At 41.0% G+C, this 6,000-nt stretch overlaps 10 non-coding genes across 10 annotated transcripts; all 10 read right to left on the bottom strand.

Annotated features, from left to right (window-relative positions):
- Positions 1 to 1,029: 1,029 nt before the first annotated feature.
- On the bottom strand, positions 1,030 to 1,102 carry trnar-ucg (transfer RNA arginine (anticodon UCG)). The gene has a single exon. It is a non-coding gene; the product is annotated as a tRNA-Arg (tRNA).
- Positions 1,103 to 1,521: 419 nt separating this feature from the next.
- Positions 1,522 to 1,594, bottom strand: trnar-ucg (transfer RNA arginine (anticodon UCG)). The gene has a single exon. It is a non-coding gene; the product is annotated as a tRNA-Arg (tRNA).
- A 315-nt stretch (positions 1,595 to 1,909) lies between these two features.
- Positions 1,910 to 1,982, bottom strand: trnar-ucg (transfer RNA arginine (anticodon UCG)). The gene has a single exon. It is a non-coding gene; the product is annotated as a tRNA-Arg (tRNA).
- Positions 1,983 to 2,401: 419 nt separating this feature from the next.
- Positions 2,402 to 2,474, bottom strand: trnar-ucg (transfer RNA arginine (anticodon UCG)). Its single transcript has one exon. It is a non-coding gene; the product is annotated as a tRNA-Arg (tRNA).
- A 702-nt stretch (positions 2,475 to 3,176) lies between these two features.
- On the bottom strand, positions 3,177 to 3,249 carry trnar-ucg (transfer RNA arginine (anticodon UCG)). The gene has a single exon. It is a non-coding gene; the product is annotated as a tRNA-Arg (tRNA).
- A 315-nt stretch (positions 3,250 to 3,564) lies between these two features.
- trnar-ucg (transfer RNA arginine (anticodon UCG)) lies at positions 3,565 to 3,637 on the bottom strand. Its single transcript has one exon. It is a non-coding gene; the product is annotated as a tRNA-Arg (tRNA).
- A 701-nt stretch (positions 3,638 to 4,338) lies between these two features.
- trnar-ucg (transfer RNA arginine (anticodon UCG)) lies at positions 4,339 to 4,411 on the bottom strand. Its single transcript has one exon. It is a non-coding gene; the product is annotated as a tRNA-Arg (tRNA).
- A 315-nt stretch (positions 4,412 to 4,726) lies between these two features.
- Positions 4,727 to 4,799, bottom strand: trnar-ucg (transfer RNA arginine (anticodon UCG)). Its single transcript has one exon. It is a non-coding gene; the product is annotated as a tRNA-Arg (tRNA).
- A 419-nt stretch (positions 4,800 to 5,218) lies between these two features.
- Positions 5,219 to 5,291, bottom strand: trnar-ucg (transfer RNA arginine (anticodon UCG)). Its single transcript has one exon. It is a non-coding gene; the product is annotated as a tRNA-Arg (tRNA).
- Positions 5,292 to 5,605: 314 nt separating this feature from the next.
- trnar-ucg (transfer RNA arginine (anticodon UCG)) lies at positions 5,606 to 5,678 on the bottom strand. Its single transcript has one exon. It is a non-coding gene; the product is annotated as a tRNA-Arg (tRNA).
- Between the last annotated feature and the right edge of the window lie 322 nt (positions 5,679 to 6,000).

Below are 6,000 nucleotides of genomic sequence, written 5' to 3'. Positions count from 1 at the left end.
AAAGTTATTCGTTTTGATTCAACGATGAGGCTGCCTCTTGCAGGTAAAATGAGAAGACATCTATTTCATTCTACACTTCACTCGTATTTTCAGTTGTAAATGAGCAGCAAAAAAAAATGCTATTAAATCTATGTAATCCATATAAATAATAAGTATGCATTTTTATATAAAATATACAGAATTATCAGTTGTAAAAATGTCAAGCAAGCACACCCTACAATTTCCCCGGAAATTGTACCCTCTCTAGTATTATTATTATTTTTTCTTTCTTTTTGCCCCCCTAAAACTCAGTCAATATTTGGCCTACATAGACAACCTAGGTGTCAAAAGTTTCGTCTTGGTAGCGATTGAGTTGCTTCTATTGGGATTTACGTTCCGTTGCATGGTTTAGGCTCAAGTCAGACGCCTTATCCGTAACGACATGTATTCACTTCTTGCTAATTTAACCACACACACTTTGAGACAGACTTGTTTCCTACAACATGTGAACAACTTTTTCTATAAAGCATCTTCGACAGCTCAACTGGAGTAGCGATCCATCAAGTTCAGATAAACACTTTGAGATGGCTTTATTCCAAAAACGAGAACAACTTATGGCTTTTAAAGTTCTTCAACAGCAATCAAGATCCATCATGCTGATGACAACCGCGAAGGGACTCGAACCCTTAATCTTCAGATCGGAAGTCAGATGCCCTATCGATTACGCCAAGTGGTCTCTTGCTTAAGAATTAACCACAAACATTTTGAGATAGCTTGTTTCCAATTACGAGAACACTATTCCTTAAGTCAGACGCCTTATTCGTAACGACATGTATTCACTTCTTGCTAATTTAACCACACACACTTTGAGACAGACTGTTTCCTACAACATGGGAACAACTTTTTCCATCAAGCATCTGCTACAGCTCGACTGGAGTCGCGATCCATCAAGTTCAGATCAACACTTTGAGATGGCTTGTTTCCGAAAACGAGAACAACTTATGGCTTTTAAAGCTCTACAACAGCAATCAAGATCCATCATGCTGATGACAACCACGAAGGGACTTGAACCCTTAATCTTCTGATTCGAAGTCAGACGGCTTATCCATTAGGCCACGTGGTCTCTTGCTTCAGAAGTAACCACAAACATTTGAGATAGCTTGTTTCCAATTACAAGAACACCATTCCTTAATTAGGCATCTTCAACAGCTTGAGAGGAGTCAAGATGGATCTAGTTCAGAGAAAGGAACACAATTCTGTGGACAACCAGGAAGCGACTCTCAATCTTCTCACCATAAGCCAGACGCCTTATCCGTAACGACATGTATTCACTTCTTGCTAATTTAACCACACACACTTTGAGACAGACTGTTTCCTACAACATGGGAATTTTTTTTTCCATCAAGCATCTTCGACAGCTCGACTGGAGTCGCGATCCATCAAGTTCAGATCAACACTTTGAGATGGCTTGTTTCCAAAAACGAGAACAACTTATGGCTTTTAAAGCTCTTCAACAGCAATCAAGATCCATCATGCTGATGACAACCACGAAGGGACTCGAACCCTTAATCTTTTGATCCGAAGTCAGACGCCTTATCCATTAGGCCACGTGGTCTCTTGCTTCAGAAGTAACCACAAACATTTTGAGATAGCTTGTTTCCAATTACGAGAACACTATTCCTTAAGTCAGACGCCTTATCCGTAACGACATGTATTCACTTCTTGCTGATCTAACCACACACACTTTGAGACAGACTTGTTTCCTACAACATGTGAACAACTTTTTCTATAAAGCATCTTCGACAGCTCAACTGGAGTCGCGATCCATCAAGTTCAGATAAACACTTTGAGATGGCTTTATTCCAAAAACGAGAACAACTTATGGCTTTTAAAGTTCTTCAACAGCAATCAAGATCCATCATGCTGATGACAACCACGAAGGGACTTGAACCCTTAATCTTCTGATTCGAAGTCAGACGGCTTATCCATTAGGCCACGTGGTCTCTTGCTTCAGAAGTAACCACAAACATTTGAGATAGCTTGTTTCCAATTACAAGAACACCATTCCTTAATTAGGCATCTTCAACAGCTTGAGAGGAGTCAAGATGGATCTAGTTCAGAGAAAGGAACACAATTCTGTGGACAACCAGGAAGCGACTCTCAATCTTCTCACCATAAGCCAGACGCCTTATCCGTAACGACATGTATTCACTTCTTGCTAATTTAACCACACACACTTTGAGACAGACTGTTTCCTACAACATGGGAAAAACTTTTTCCATCAAGCATCTTCGACAGCTCGACTGGAGTCGCGATCCATCAAGTTCAGATCAACACTTTGAGATGGCTTGTTTCCAAAAACGAGAACAACTTATGGCTTTTAAAGCTCTTCAACAGCAATCAAGATCCATCATGCTGATGACAACCACGAAGGGACTCGAACCCTTAATCTTCTGATCCGAAGTCAGACGCCTTATCCATTAGGCCACGTGGTCTCTTGCTTCAGAACTAACCACAAACATTTTGAGATAGCTTGTTTCCAATTACGAGAACACTATTCCTTAAGTCAGACGCCTTATCCGTAACGACATGTATTCACTTCTTGCTGATCTAACCACACACACTTTGAGAAAGACTTGTTTCCTACAACATGTGAACAACTTTTTCTATAAAGCATCTTCGACAGCTCAACTGGAGTCGCGATCCATCAAGTTCAGATAAACACTTTGAGATGGCTTTATTCCAAAAACGAGAACAACTTATGGCTTTTAAAGTTCTTCAACAGCAATCAAGATCCATCATGCTGATGATAACCACGAAGGGACTCGAACCCTTAATCTTCAGATCGGAAGTCAGATGCCCTATCGATTACGCCAAGTGGTCTCTTGCTTAAGAATTAACCATAAACATTTTGAGATAGCTTGTTTCCAATTACGAGAACACTATTCCTTAAGTCAGACGCCTTATTCGTAACGACATGTATTCACTTCTTGCTAATTTAACCACACACACTTTGAGACAGACTGTTTCCTACAACATGGGAACAACTTTTTCCATCAAGCATCTTCGACAGCTCGACTGGAGTCGCGATCCATCAAGTTCAAATCAACACTTTGAGATGGCTTGTTTCCAAAAACGAGAACAACTTATGGCTTTTAAAGCTCTTCAACAGCAATCAAGATCCATTATGCTGATGACAACCACGAAGGGACTCGAACCCTTAATCTTTTGATCCGAAGTCAGACGCCTTATCCATTAGGCCACGTGGTCCCTTGCTTCAGAAGTAACCACAAACATTTTGAGATAGCTTGTTTCCAATTACGAGAACACTATTCCTTAAGTCAGACGCCTTATCCGTAACGACATGTATTCACTTCTTGCTGATCTAACCACACACACTTTGAGACAGACTTGTTTCCTACAACATGTGAACAACTTTTTCCATCAAGCATCTTCGACAGCTCGACTGGAGTCGCGATCCATCAAGTTCAGATCAACACTTTGAGATGGCTTGTTTCCAAAAACGAGAACAACTTATGGCTTTTAAAGCTCTTCAACAGCAATCAAGATCCATCATGCTGATGACAACCACGAAGGGACTCGAACCCTTAATCTTCTGATCCGAAGTCAGACGCCTTATCCATTAGGCCACGTGGTCTCTTGCTTCAGAACTAACCACAAACATTTTGAGATAGCTTGTTTCCAATTACGAGAACACTATTCCTTAAGTCAGACGCCTTATCCGTAACGACATGTATTCACTTCTTGCTGATCTAACCACACACACTTTGAGAAAGACTTGTTTCCTACAACATGTGAACAACTTTTTCTATAAAGCATCTTCGACAGCTCAACTGGAGTCGCGATCCATCAAGTTCAGATAAACACTTTGAGATGGCTTTATTCCAAAAACGAGAACAACTTATGGCTTTTAAAGTTCTTCAACAGCAATCAAGATCCATCATGCTGATGACAACCACGAAGGGACTCGAACCCTTAATCTTCAGATCGGAAGTCAGATGCCCTATCGATTACGCCAAGTGGTCTCTTGCTTAAGAATTAACCATAAACATTTTGAGATAGCTTGTTTCCAATTACGAGAACACTATTCCTTAAGTCAGACGCCTTATTCGTAACGACATGTATTCACTTCTTGCTAATTTAACCACACACACTTTGAGACAGACTGTTTCCTACAACATGGGAACAACTTTTTCCATCAAGCATCTTCGACAGCTCGACTGGAGTCGCGATCCATCAAGTTCAAATCAACACTTTGAGATGGCTTGTTTCCAAAAACGAGAACAACTTATGGCTTTTAAAGCTCTTCAACAGCAATCAAGATCCACATGCTGATGACAACCACGAAGGGACTCGAACCCTTAATCTTTTGATCCGAAGTCAGACGCCTTATCCATTAGGCCACGTGGTCCCTTGCTTCAGAAGTAACCACAAACATTTTGAGATAGCTTGTTTCCAATTACGAGAACACTATTCCTTAAGTCAGACGCCTTATCCGTAACGACATGTATTCACTTCTTGCTGATCTAACCACACACACTTTGAGACAGACTTGTTTCCTACAACATGTGAACAACTTTTTCTATAAAGCATCTTCGACAGCTCAACTGGAGTCGCGATCCATCAAGTTCAGATAAACACTTTGAGATGGCTTTATTCCAAAAACGAGAACAACTTATGGCTTTTAAAGTTCTTCAACAGCAATCAAGATCCATCATGCTGATGACAACCACGAAGGGACTTGAACCCTTAATCTTCTGATTCGAAGTCAGACGGCTTATCCATTAGGCCACGTGGTCTCTTGCTTCAGAAGTAACCACAAACATTTGAGATAGCTTGTTTCCAATTACAAGAACACCATTCCTTAATTAGGCATCTTCAACAGCTTGAGAGGAGTCAAGATGGATCTAGTTCAGAGAAAGGAACACAATTCTGTGGACAACCAGGAAGCGACTCTCAATCTTCTCACCATAAGCCAGACGCCTTATCCGTAACGACATGTATTCACTTCTTGCTAATTTAACCACACACACTTTGAGACAGACTGTTTCCTACAACATGGGAACAACTTTTTCCATCAAGCATCTTCGACAGCTCGACTGGAGTCGCGATCCATCAAGTTCAGATCAACACTTTGAGATGGCTTGTTTCCAAAAACGAGAACAACTTATGGCTTTTAAAGCTCTTCAACAGCAATCAAGATCCATCATGCTGATGACAACCACGAAGGGACTCGAACCCTTAATCTTCTGATTCGAAGTCAGACGCCTTATCCATTAGGCCACGTGGTCTCTTGCTTCAGAACTAACCACAAACATTTTGAGATAGCTTGTTTCCAATTACGAGAACACTATTCCATAAGTCAGACGCCTTATTCGTAACGACATGTATTCACTTCTTGCTAATTTAACCACACACACTTTGAGACAGACTGTTTCCTACAACATGGGAACAACTTTTTCCATCAAGCATCTGCTACAGCTCGACTGTAGTCGCGATCCATCAAGTTCAGATCAACACTTTGAGATGGCTTGTTTCCGAAAACGAGAACAACTTATGGCTTTTAAAGCTCTACAACAGCAATCAAGATCCATCATGCTGATGACAACCACGAAGGGACTTGAACCCTTAATCTTCTGATTCGAAGTCAGACGGCTTATCCATTAGGCCACGTGGTCTCTTGCTTCAGAAGTAACCACAAACATTTGAGATAGCTTGTTTCCAATTACAAGAACACCATTCCTTAATTAGGCATCTTCAACAGCTTGAGAGGAGTCAAGGTGGATCTAGTTCAGAGAAAGGAACACAATTCTGTGGACAACCAGGAAGCGACTCTCAATCTTCTCACCATAAGCCAGACGCCTTATCCGTAACGACATGTATTCACTTCTTGCTAATTTAACCACACACACTTTGAGACAGACTGTTTCCTACAACATGGGAACAACTTTTTCCATCAAGCATCTTCGACAGCTCGACTGGAGTCGCGATCCATCAAGT

The sequence above is a fragment of the Osmerus eperlanus genome, chromosome 11 (genome assembly GCF_963692335.1).
Source record: "Osmerus eperlanus chromosome 11, fOsmEpe2.1, whole genome shotgun sequence".
NCBI lineage: Eukaryota > Metazoa > Chordata > Actinopteri > Osmeriformes > Osmeridae > Osmerus > Osmerus eperlanus.
This window is presented reverse-complemented; position numbering and strand designations above follow the sequence as displayed.